This window comes from Canis lupus, chromosome 19 (genome assembly GCF_048164855.1).
Source record: "Canis lupus baileyi chromosome 19, mCanLup2.hap1, whole genome shotgun sequence".
Classification (NCBI taxonomy): domain Eukaryota; kingdom Metazoa; phylum Chordata; class Mammalia; order Carnivora; family Canidae; genus Canis; species Canis lupus.
This window is the reverse complement of record NC_132856.1, coordinates 19,125,971-19,137,137: the sequence shown is the minus strand read 5'-3', so window position 1 is coordinate 19,137,137 and position 11,167 is coordinate 19,125,971. Positions and strand designations below refer to the sequence as shown.

Here is an 11,167-nt window from a genome sequence, read left to right as displayed (position 1 = left end):
AAGGACAAGATGGAATATGTACAAAGTAAAGTAGACAGGTATCAGAACATGAAATGATAAAAGTTAATGAAGCAATGTCTTTAAAGTCCTGAGGAAAAAAAATTATATCAAATCTAGAATTCTATACCCACCCAAAATATCAGTAGGTTGGGATATTTAAAATATTCAAAACTCTTATCATTTACCATTTGTGTATCATAGGATTTTCTTGAAATACACTAGAAAAATGAAGAAGACAGCCAAGGAAACCAAGTTTATGAGATTTAGAACATGTCGATGTGATGTAGGAGAGCTGAGAAATTCTAGGGTAATAATCTTTTACCAAGTGACTCTGATCTTAAATTGGAGCAGATTATAGCACTTTGGAATTTATGTATTTGCAGAAAAAGACCTTATACAATATATGATATTTTTGTCAATATATATGATAGATTGGAGCTATGGTGAAGCTTGTAGTTATTTTGGTTTTTGGTCAAGAAGAAAAAGGAAAAGCAATTAGAGTGGTCAGGCAAAATCAAATTTTGTATAGGAAAATCATTATCCAAGGAAATAGGAAGCAAACTGATGCATGTAATGGTTTGAAGTAAAGGAGTATAAAAAAAAAAAGCAGTTATGTTTACCTAGGAATATTGTCCTTAGAGCTACTTGGGGATCATAATATTGGATCAGTAGTTTAGAAAGGTCTCAATCTGACAAATACTTACATGAACTTAAGACACTCATAATAATGTTGATACAGGTTGTTAGTTTTAAACTTTATTAATAAATCTATACAAAAGCTCAGGTAAAGATTATGAATATACAGGGATCCCTGGGTGGCGCAGCGGTTTAGCGCCTGCCTTTGGCCCAGGGCGCGATCCTGGAGACCCAGGATCAAATCCCACGTCGGGCTCCCGGTGCATGGAGCCTGCTTCTCCCTCTGCCTGTGTCTCTGCCTCTCTCTCTCTCTGTGACTATCATAAGTAAATAAATAAAAATTAAAAAAAAAAAAGATTATGAATATACAATGTAATGTTAGCTTTAACCTTAAAATATACAAACAGACACTTGAGAAAAGGTAAGAGGTGAAAATTAGTGGGAGAAGATGAAAAATAAGGATTTAACTTGACAGAACTGTCATTTACTGGGGGTTATGGCACAAGAAATAGAGCTGTAAAAATATTGTTAAAGTAAAAAAAAAAAAAAAAAATATTGTTAAAGTTACAAAAGAATAAAAATTAAAATAATGACAAAATAAAGGAAATGGGAAGGTGATTGCTTTTCATTATATATTTTTATACACTAATTTTATTATATGCCTATATTACAATAAATATATTAATTAATGTACAATAATGAAGAAGCAATTGCTTGCTTTTTTGTTACTTTATCTTTAATGTGATACTTTATTCAAAAGCAATATTTTTCTGGATATAATTTTTCATGATAGATGAAAGATGGTTCTGAGATGGCTCAGAATTTTTAATCCATTTCATTACCAAAAAAGAATAAAGGAAAGATGATAGATAAAAATCAAGACAGATTTAAGCTTTATAACTGATTCTGAAAAGGATTTAAGAGCAAGAGAAGGGGTACTTTGGTGATATAACTGGTTAAGTGTCCAACTCTTGGTTTTGGCTCAGGTCATGATATCTCTCTCTCTCTCTGTCTCTCTCTCTCTGTCTCTCTCTCTCTTTTTAAAAGATTTTATTTATTTATTCATGAGAGACACAGAGAGACTGAGAGGCAGAGACACAAGCAGAGGGAGAAGCAGGCTCCCTGCAAGGAGCCCGATGTGGGACTAAATTCTGGATCCCGGTATCATGCCCTGAGCCGAAGGCAGATGCTCAACTGCTAAGCCACCCAGGTGCCATGATAGGTCATGATCTCAAAGTCATGGGATCAAGCCCTACGTCTGGCTCTGTGCTCAGTACAGAGTCTGTTTGGGAATGTCTCCCTCTCTCCCTGTCTTGCCCCCCCGCCACTCTCTAAAATAAATAAATATATCGTTAAAACAAAGAGCAAGAGAAAATGTTTGAATAAATTTACAACCAATGTGAATTCTGAGGCTCTCAATAAATCTATTAATTATTAGGCAATTTATTGTGAAATAATTAACTAATAGCAAAACAGATATTTCAACAATTACTTTAATAACAGATGCTTTGCACTCTAGTAACAAATATCATTCTTTGTTGCTTTCTTATCTATGGTCTCTTTTCAAAAGAACTGTTTGGACTGTTTTTCTTAATAAAAATAGATTTTTTGAAAAACCTATATCTCAATGTACAAAATCAATTATAGTTGCATTATGACAGAAAATTTTACATATTGGTGTAAAATTTATAAGGTTATTCAGATAGAAACTCAACATTCAGGCACAAATATTTTAGGGATAATGTGAAAAACTGCAGGAATCTAACCCACTGTGTTTTATTTCGGTATGCTGCCATTAGGAACTGTGTGACACACTTTGAGCTCTACAGCTTAACAAAGATATAGGAAAAGTGGAGAGTCAATGAAAGGATTAAAAGATTGACAAGATAATGGTTAGATATAGAAATTGGGATTTAGTTTGGCAAAAATTGTTTTTTTGAAAAATAACTAATCACTTGTGCTGTTTTCACTGGGTGCCCTTGTACAAATCACAATGGGGGACAGGGGTTAGTTTCTCCATCCTTAAAAGTGAAGTGTTATTTTAGAATATTTTTAAGATCTCTTCCGCATCTAAATTGTACAGTTCTAGGAAAGATCAGCACAGAAAAAGTATTGTCTTAAAATAGCTTAAATTGAAGCAAGAGAAAGTTAGGCTACATATTGCAAAGAAAAGATTGTTAATTAATTTATATTCTTCTGCAACAATCTCTTTCTCTATGTGTGCTTTTTTTTTTTTTAAGATGTTATTTGTTAGAGAGAGAGTGGGAGAGCACGAACAGGGGGAAGGAGAGGGAGAGGCAGAGACACAGGCAGAGGGGGAAGCAGGCTTCCTGCAAAGAGTCCAATGTAGGACTCAATTCTGGATCCCAGGATCACACCCTGAACCGAAGGCAGATGCTCAACTGCTAAGCCACCACTTTTCTCTCCCTTTTAAGCTGGTTAATGCTCAGGATCTCAGTTTAAGCATCATTACCCTCAAAGGCATTCCTTAATTCTCCTCGTTACATCAAATCATCTTATGAACTCATTTGCACCAAAATATCTCCCATACAGTATACATGCCAGAGTTGGAATTTGTGTACACACTTGGATGTGTTTTGTCTCTTTCTGTAATGCCATGAGGGCAGAGGCCAGATAGGGCCTGATCACAGTGAATTCCCAGTATTCTGACAAGGCCCTGAACCAAGAAGGCATGAGACACATATGTTGAATGAAGGAATGGATGCTTTCAAACCTTTATCCAAACTCTCACAGATCCTGGTTCCCTTTTCAATATCATTATTTTCTAGATTTCTAATTTTGGGGATTGATAAAGTCTTTATAAGCTCATAATTTCTTCCTTCATTTTCACTCTCACATGGTAAGTAATTTTTATTAATATCTAGGAAATAGTTTATTAAGATGATGAGAAAGTTGAAGGACAATGTCGTGTCATTTATATATTTATATATGTAAATATAAATATATACATATATACATAAATACATACATATATATAACACATAAAATACCAAATGTTAACAAGACATGAGTTCCAGTTCAAAATCTGATTTTGTCCCTTGTTCTCTGATTTGTCTGTAAGATATGATTAATAATATTTACCTTACCTGCTATACTTGATAGTTTTATGTAGAGAAAATGAAATATTTCTCAATTTTGTTGTCTTCCTATTATCTATTAAACTGTGTACATTTGTTTAAATATAGCCAGGAGAAAATAATCACCATTATGAACAGTTATATATTATTGAAGCTCTTTCAGTTGTAAGTAATGCAAACAAAATTCAAGTATGCTTAAGAAGAAAGGGACTATTTAACACAAACAGAAAAGTTCAAAAGAGATTCAGATACAACCGAATTCAAAGGCTTAGAGGTCATGAACTCTAAGGCTTTAGCTTTATTTTGCTTTATTTGTGTTAGTTTTAGTTTCAGGAAGGACCACCACATATGGTGGCCAAGATGGCCATATGTAAGAACATTTCCTACCATCTTAGCATTCTCAGCTAGAAAAAATAAAGAAATCTTCCTTAATTTCTGTTTACAATACCCCAACATTTATTGGCCTGTCGTGATGCAGGTACTATTACTGAACCAATCATTTTGGGATTTGATTATTTAGGCCTGAGACAACTACCTTACTTTTTTAAAGTAAAGGATAGGGTAAGTCATATGCATGTGTATATTTCACTTGGGGAGAGAGGGTCTGGAGGTTCCTGGAGGAGAAATAGTATGTTCTTTGGGAGGAAGGAATATTAGAAAGGCAACATAAAGCATGAATCCTGCAATGTCTGTCTGGATTACTTATAATCTGTTATCCAATTTCTGCTTCTTCTGTTTGTTTTTAAGAGAGAGAGAGATGAGAGTGGGTGGAGAGGGGCAGAGGGAGAGAGAGAATGGTAAGCAGGCTCCACGTCCAGTGGAGCTCCAGTGGAGCTTGATCTCACCACCCTGAGATCATGAACTGAGCCAAAATCAAGAGTTGGATGCTTAACTGACTGAGCCACGCAGGCATCAAAGTATTTTTCAATAATTCTACAATAATATACTGTGTGGTTAATAACAAAATATAAATGAGATACAATATGCAATAGTGTACCTAGTTCCATAATGAAAGGAATTGTTATGAATGACTGGAATTTTTTTCAACCAGTAGAAATAGGATAAGCAAAAATCTCAACCAAAATATCTTTAATCCTCAACATTTTACAGTGATTGAGAGTGTTTATGTGATTTTTTTTAATGGCTTGACCTAAGGAAAGAATTTGAGATTTTTTTTCAGGATGAATCTGTCATTGCCTATAAAAGAAGATTTGGTCTGTTTGCTGTGAATGCCAGTCAATAGCTATTGCTCCTTATGATAACTCAGCATCTTTTTCTCTACACTCTTTATGGCCCAAGAGAGCATTTTCTCATTTTTTTTCACTTTCTAATAGTGTTCTATTTATTTTATCTTCGGCATTGAGACCAGTGGTAGATTGAAACCATACAAGATCTTAGAGTTGATGGAGTTTAGATAGAAAGCAAGTCTCCACACTATCATTTGCCTTTCAGAGGATTTCCATGAATGTGTTTTATTTAGCCAATCATACTGAGAAAAACAATCTAAATAATTATCTCCAAGTGAAAATTACTGTGATGTTTGTTCTTTCCTCACCCCCTCATCTTTCATTTTTTTCCAAAGGATTCATCTTTACAAGGGTTCTGTATATGTTAAACTCTTTTAGGTCAGGTTACCCAGGAAACAGACTGGAAGCAGATTTGCATGCACTAAGTTTGTTGGAGAGGGCCCTTTGAAATCACGTCTACAAGGAGTAATGAAATAAGATCATGCAGACTGAAAAAATTTGAACTGTAGTGTGATTAAAACAAAGACTATCAGGGATCCCTGGGTGGCGCAGCGATTTGGCGCCTGCCTTTGGCCCAGGGCGCGATCCTGGAGACCCGGGATCGAATCCCACATCAGGCTTCCGGTGCATGGAGCCTGCTTCTTCCTCTGCCTGTGTCTCTGCCTCATTCTCTCTCTCTCTCTCTCTCTCTCTCTGTGACTATCATAATAAATAAAAAAAAAATTTAAAAAAAAACAAAAAACAAAAAACGACTATCAGCTGATTTTGTGGAGAGCTGAGGGACTGCAATGACGTTTCAGGGTTGTTCCAAATTGAGACAAAGCAGATGGGCTTTTATACCCAAATATAGAGCTCATTGAATGAGGTTGGACCCTGGGAAAGAGTCACAAAGTGGATGAGGAAGCTCTCCTTTAATGAGGGCATTTCTTGAGTAGGTCTCACTTGTGAGCCTTTAGTAGCCAACAAGTCCTGGCATGTGGAGAAATGAGTACTTTTGTTCTAAAAGGAAGCATCCAAGTGACACAACACATTTGATCAATCTCAATAATCAGGGGCAAATATCTAATTTAAGACCTTGATATTTGTATCTAGCTATCAAAATCAATCAGTTACATTTTTAAAAAACATTTTTTATAATTATCTCAATCTTTTCATTCATTCCTAAAGATTCAGTAGTCCTTCCAGTATCATTTTCCTTCATCCTGAAGAACTTTATTTTTTTTCCTGTAATTTAGATTGGCTGATGATAAATTGTTTTCATTGTTCCTTGATTTGAGATTGATTCCTTGATTCTTTTATTTATCTTTATTCTTGAAGGATATTTGTGTTGGATATATATAGTCTGTTTTTCATGTCAGTACCTTACCAATGTCTATATACTGACTACTCTAGGTAAATTTTGATCAGAAATCCATAGTTTTCAAATTATTATCCCTCTTCATGTAATGTCTTTAGTTTTTGAGATATCTTTGGATTTTGCTATTTGGTTATTATGTGTCTACACATGATTTTCTTAGAATTTATCCTATTTAGAATTTAGTGATCTTCTAGATTCTATAAATTTATGTTTTCCATCAAATTTAGGATATTTGCAAATGTTTCTTTTTAAATCCATTTGTGCCCTCATCTTTTTATCTTCTCCTTCAGGAAATCCAAGAAATCCACTTACTTTAGGTATTTTATTGTGGTTTCATTTGTACCTAATTCTTGTTTAATTTTTTTTCTTGTTTAATTTTTAAATCATCTTTTATTTCCTGTTTTCTTGGGTTTGAACAATTTTTATTCATCTATCTTTGAGTTTGCAGACACCATTCTCTGTTATGTATATTCTGTTATCAAGCCCATCTAGTAAATCTTTTATTTAGGATAGTGTACTTTTAAGTTTTAAAACTTCATTTTTTAAAAATATTTTTATTTCTGTGCTGATATTTCCTATCTCTGTATTTATTCTATGTGTATTTGTTATGAAAGTTCTAACACATAGTAGTAGTTAGTATTAAGTCTTTGTCATGATAGTTCCAAATTCTGGGTCATCTGAGGCTTTGCATCTGTTGTCTTTTTTAAAAATGGGTATATTTTTGGGTGCCAGTTGGTTAAGGATCCAGGTCTTGATTTCAGCTCATGTCATCAAGCCCTGCATCAGGTTCCACACCAGGCATGGAACCTGCTTCTGATTCTCTCTCTCCCTTTCTCTCCCATTCCACTTGCACACACTTTTTTTCTCAAAGAAAGAAAGAGGGTCACATTTCTTAGGTCTTTCCATGTCAATTAATTTTGGGTTTTATGCTAGTCACTGTTCATGTTATTTTGTATAGATTCTGTTTGCTATTATAATCGTCTTGTGGATGTGGGTGGTTTTGTCCCAGGAGAAAATTAGTCCAGTTATGTTCAAGCTATAGGATCTTTATTGTCTTTTATGGGGAGTGGTTTAAATTTCAGTTCAGTTTTTTAAGTCTTTGTTATGTGGGTTTGGGTATACTTTGTGTGTATGCATTTCAAAGGTAAACCCAAATGTCATTTAATCATAAAATACTCTTTTATTCCCAGTAAGTTACACTTATGAGTTACATGTTCCTTATCATTAAGCAGTGCCCATAATTACCAATTAAAAATTGACATATCCCAATTAAAGATTCCAGATGTAAATGAACTGAATCTAAATAAGGAAAACCTTGCCTCTTCTAAATGTATCAGAAAGACTTATATTTTAATATATATTTTTAAAGCTGGTTCAGTAACTTGTAAAAATACTTTAGAGAGATGATAAAGAAATTCTTTTTCTAGCAATGACTAACTAGGACACTTAAGAACAGTCTTTTTGCTAAGAACAACTAAATAAGCTAGGAAAATATGTTTTTAAATATCTATTTTAAGACACACAAAAAAACCTACCAATGTAAAAAGACTACCAATGCACAACTGAGAGAACCAAGAACCAAGGAAGAAAATTTCAGGGTCTAGAGCTACTTTTCCCATTAAAAATAATGATAAATGCTAAAGCATTGATAAGAGGATAAGACACTGAGCAAAACATTGACACTTTCATATAGCTGGGAAAAGTGTGGAGCTAAGTGTTCTTATAAATACTTGAGTTTTCAGTTGATACCTAAAGGTGTTACATTCTACATGTAACAGTGAATGTAAACTAGACCAGTTCTCATAATTGACGCCCAGTTTAAAATCACCTCAATTCCTGAGTGTATTATGGTGATGCACCCAGCTGCTCAACAATAACAAAAATAATTCCTCTCTGGAAGAAGAAAGCATTCTCTAATGCTTCAACTGATTGATATAAATTTGCTATTTAATAATATAGAATGTTGATAAGCAATACAAAGTAATCAGGCACAAAAAGTTCAGAATTGGCCAAAACACAAGAGAAAAAGCAGGCAACTGATATTTATCAAGAGAATAACCACATGTTAGAGTTACAGTACATAACTTTTAAATTAATATTATCAGAAATTAAGTGACAAGATGGAAATTTTAGCAGATGATGGGAATATTTGGAATTTGGAAATTCTAGAACTTAAAATAATCGAAGTTAATATTTCACTATTTGAGATCTTATTAATCTGTGGTTGAGTTTAATCATCAATTAGATGTAGCTGAAGAAAGAATAGGTGAGTTGGAAGATAGGTCAAATGAAAATGTCCAAACTGAAACAAGAAGCTCCAGAAATATGGAAAACCTGAGACTATAACAGACAATTAGAATATAGTATAAATGTCTAATGTAATTGAAGTCTTAAAATCGGAAGAGTTAATCAGGCAAAAGCAATAGTTGTGAAGATTGTAACCGAGATTTTTTTAAAAACTAATTAGAGGATTCAAGGCTAAGATTGAGGAAGTTCTGTAAAACTCAGGCAACATAGATACAAAAAGAAATATACTGTGATATGTCATAGTTCAATTATTGAAAACAAAAGTTAAATAGTAAACCTTAAAAGCAATCAGACCTCTACAGATTCAATTCAATCCCAGTCAAAATCTCAGAAGGATTTTTTGAGGAAATTCATGAACTATTCTAAAATTAAAATGGAATTACAAGGAGATTTTTACAATGAACAAAATAGAAAAACATACATTCCTTCTTTTAAGAACCATTATAAAGTTACATTAATTAAGACTGTGGCATTGGTATAAAGAATGAGATAAATATATCAGTAGAACAAAAGAGAGAGTCTAAATTTAGGTATAGACACAGATGGAAGTACCTAGAGAGACAACTTATTTTCAGCGAAGATGCTAAATTAAATCCACTCAGTAGAAATGAAGTCCCCTTAAACAAAAAGTGCTGGGTCAATTCTGTAGGTCACTCCATACACCAAAGTTAAATTACTTCAAGATGTATCAAAAGCCTAAATATAAAATCTTCTGCCATAAATCTTCTAGAGAAAAACATAGGAAATTGTCTTTGTCACCTTAGTAGGCAAAGATTTTTTTTTAACCCAACAAAAAACCACCAGTCATTATAAAAATTGATAATTTGCACTTCATCAATATTAAAAACTTCTTTCAAAAGAAATCATCAAGAAATCCATAAATTAAACAAAATATTTACAAAATGCATAAATCTGAAAAATGGCTTTTATCTAGAATATATCAAGAACTTCACAAGTCAATCTTATAAATAACCCAATAAAAAGGGTAAAACTTTTGAAAAGATACTTTGCAAAAGGAGATACAAGAATAGCCAATAATGCTGTTGTTTAAAATCTAAGCCTCACCACCACTGTATTGCCAAGACATTTCTTTCTAACAAGCTGCCTCTGGACAAACTGGACATGAAGGGGAAGTAGGTCATCATAAGAGTGGACTTCAGTGTTTCTATGAGAACAACCAGATAACAAACAACCAGAGAATCAAGGCTGCCATCCAAAGCAACACATTTTGCTTGAACGATAGAGCCAAGTCAATTGTTCTTATGAGCCATCTAGGCTGGCCTGATAGTGCCCCTATACCTGACGGGTTCTCTTTGGAGCAGTTGCCGTAGAATTCAAATCTCTGCTGAGCAAGAATATTTTGTATGGGTCTGGAAGTGAAGAAAGTTTGTGCTGACCCAGCTGCTGGGTCTGTCATCTGGCTGGAGAACCTTTGCTTTCATGTGGTGGAAGAAGGGAAGGAAAGAGATAATTATGAGAATAAGGTTAAGACTGAGCCAAAATAGAAGTCTTCCAAGCTTCACTTTCCAAGGAAGAGGATGTCTGTGGAAATGATGCTTTTGGCACTGCTCACCAAACCCACAGCTCCATGGTGGGAATCAGTTGGCCACAGAAAGCTGTAGGTTTCTTGATAAAGGAACTGAACTCCTTTGTCAATACCAGAGAGCTCAGAACAGCCTTTCCTGGCCATCCAGGTGGACCTAAGTTTTCAGACAAGATTCAGCTAATAGATAATGTGCTGGACAAAGTCAATGAGGTGATTATTGGTGGTGGAGTGGCTTTTGCTTTCTTTAAGGTGCTCAACAACCTGGTAATTGGTGAAGACAGAGCCAAAATTGTCAAAGAAGAATGATATGAGGATTACCTTACCTATTGACTTAGTCACTGCTGACAAGTTTGATGAGAATGCCAAGACTGGACAAGCCACTGTCCAGATGGCTGGATGGACTTGTACTATAGTCCCGAGAATAGCAAGAAATACTGGATGGACTTGTACTATAGTCCCAAGAATAGCAAGAAATACTGAAGCAGTTGCTTAAACAAGCAGATTATGTGGAATGGACTTGTGGACATGTTTGGGAAGCTGTTGACCAAGGAAACAAAACCCTCATTGATAAGGTGGTGAAAGCCACTTGAAGGGGCTGCATCACCATCATAAGTCGCAAAGACACTGCCACTTGCTGTGCCAAATGGAACACAGAGGATAATGTCCGCCATGTGAGCCCTGGGAGCGATGCCAGTTTAGAGCTCTTGGAAAGTAAAGTACTTCCTGGGGTGGATGCTTTCCTCAGTGTTTAGTATTCTGTGTTTGGTTCCTACAGCCCTAAGTTAACCTAATACTTTCCGTATCTCCATATAGCATTAGCTAAAATCTTCCCCCATGTCAGGATTCAGCTAGTGTCCAAGAGATGCAGTGCCAAGAGCCCTCTAACAGTTGCATAGTGTCTCAGCTCTTCTTACACACCCTGGATTTGTCTACATACTTCAAGATGTCATTTGAATTTTTTAGTAACTAAACTGGT

The 11,167-nt window shown here is 34.7% G+C and overlaps 1 pseudogene; it reads left to right on the top strand.

Annotated features, from left to right (window-relative positions):
* The first annotated feature begins 226 nt into the window (after positions 1–226).
* On the top strand, positions 227–10,943 carry LOC140611194 (phosphoglycerate kinase 1 pseudogene; annotated as a pseudogene).
* The last annotated feature ends 224 nt before the right edge of the window (positions 10,944–11,167 follow it).